This window comes from Elephantulus edwardii, unplaced genomic scaffold, assembly GCF_000299155.1.
Source record: "Elephantulus edwardii isolate Elephantulus edwardi_28Jun2011 unplaced genomic scaffold, EleEdw1.0 scaffold00061, whole genome shotgun sequence".
In the NCBI taxonomy this organism is placed as follows: Eukaryota; Metazoa; Chordata; class Mammalia; order Macroscelidea; family Macroscelididae; genus Elephantulus; species Elephantulus edwardii.
In genome coordinates this window covers 14050869-14053236 of record NW_006399811.1, presented here as the reverse complement: position 1 = coordinate 14053236, position 2368 = coordinate 14050869, and positions in this window count along the sequence as shown.

Sequence of the window (2368 nt, the reverse complement as noted above, 5' to 3'; positions counted from 1 at the left end):
TGTATACTGAACAAGTTATATGAAAAAGAACATGGCATAAGGATGAGAGGAAGACTCATCAATAACTTATGCCTTGTTTGTTGGATGACAGAAAGACTTACTTGCTAAAAGTGAGGAAGACTTGCTGTACAAGATCAAATTATACAACCTACAGTAGAGATTTCATCTCAATGTCAAGGAAACAAAATTTTTTACCCCTACACTGATAGGCAACATCATGATAGATGGAGAAAAGACTGAAACTACTGACAACCTCATCTTCCTTGGATCCATAATGAACACACTTGGTACCAGCCCTCAAGAGATCAGGAGACTTATTACACTGGGAATTACACTTCTCCAAATTAGTGAGAAGTAATGATGTCAATTTGAAGACTAAGGTGTGCCTGATTCAAACTATGGTCCTTTCAATCACTTTATGTGCATCTGAGAGCTGAACAATGACTAAGGATGACAGAGAAGAATTGATGCCTTTGGGCACATAGGTCTTAGAGGAAGCACAGCCAGCGTGCTCCTTGGAGGCAAATGTGATAAAGCTTTGTCTCACATACTTTGGGAATGTTGCTGGGAGAGGCTATTCATTGGAGAGGAACATCATATCGGGAGAGGTAGAGGATCTTCAAAAGAGAGGAAGACCTTCAGCCAGATGTATTGACAAAGGAACTGCAGCAATGGGCACAAGAATCCCAGCAATTGTGAGGAAGGTGCAGGATCAGACAGAGTTCCAATCAGCTCTTTTATAGGGTCACTATGTGTCATACTCGTCTCAGTGGCCTCTACTACCAACACCAATCACCTAACCACATGGTGAAAGGCACAAGCAATGGCTAGAAAAGCCACCTAGAATAACCTGTTGTATATATAGTACAATACCTCTCCTGAGTATAGAACTCCTCCAAGGCTGAACCCTAGCACTGATTTTTCTTCTCATTTTGTAAGAGTGACCATGAAGATAACTGCGTCATTCAAATTCCATCAACACTGAGCACATTGTTTTCTAACTTTGCTTGAGAGCATGGCCGTGTGCCTTAATTATTTAGGGAATCTATAACACAAATAGGGAGTTCTGTTTGTATCATTCATAGAAAGTTGTGCTACTAACCCAGTGGTGAGCCTCTCTGGTAGTTCAAATCCTTCCTCCACAGGAGGAAGATGGGCAATCTTCTGTGTGATTTCCTGCTTCTAAAAACCCGCGGGAGGGTCAGCTAGGAGTCAGTTCTGACTTGATAGCAATGAGTTTGAGTTGAGTAACACAAATACCACCATGGGTGATTTTAAAGAACAGATACTTGCTTTCTTACGGTTTTGGAGGCTTAAAGTCCAAATAAGAGTTTCCACCATGCTGATACTTCCTTGTTAATAGTTATGGGAATGGTTTGTAAATGACCCTCACATAGCATCTACTTTTCTAGTTTCTGTGTCTATATGCTATATGCTTTTTATAAAAGATCTATAACTTTCGTGATTTGATTTTGAACTCAGCCTGTGATCTGGTTCCTGAATGGCACAAATGGTTTGTGCTTGTCTATTAACCGAAAAGTCTGAACCCAGCAAACGACACCACAGTAGAAAGACCTAGTAATCCGCCTTTATAATCAACCAAGAACATCCTAGGGAACACAGTAACAGACAAAGTAACCAGGAGTCAGAATTGACTCCACTACAGAAAATGTAGTTTTTTATTTTCTACATGACCTAATTAACATACCAAAGGAAACCCTATTTTCAGACAGTATTACTTTGTGAAGAATAGGAGTGAGGATTCCAGTACATATTTTAGAAGAATGCAGTTTCACTCATAGCAGTGGTGGAATGGAAATTGCTGTGGAATGGCACATTATCAAACAATGAGCTCCTGGGGGCTGCAAAGAACAGGTTCTGATTCTGGAGGAAAGTTACTTAAAGATGCTTAGAGGATATTGTTATTATTCTACTGAGGATATCTTAGTATTTAGAACGCTAAACAGTTACCTTTAAAACAAAGGAGCCTTGGCAACCTGAGGATTTTTTCTGGGATTAGCACTACATAGTCACAAATGGAATTCTTTCCCAATGGCAATCAGAGGTAGCTCCCCTGCAATTAATTTAGCAACTACAAACTTCAAACAACTGAGAAGTAACTAAATAGGAAGACTGTGTCCAGATAGGAAAGGGCCAGAGAATATTTGACAACACTAACGCTGAGACCCTACCAAACTAAATTATTGACCTTCAGTTAGTAGCTGAGTTTTTTTTTAATTTTATTTTATTTTATTTCACTATGTTTTGTTTGTATCATCAAATCTGCTCTGCATACAGGTTGAAAAGGTATGGAGACAGGACACATCCCTGGCACACACCCTTCCCAATTTTGAACCATGCGGTGCTA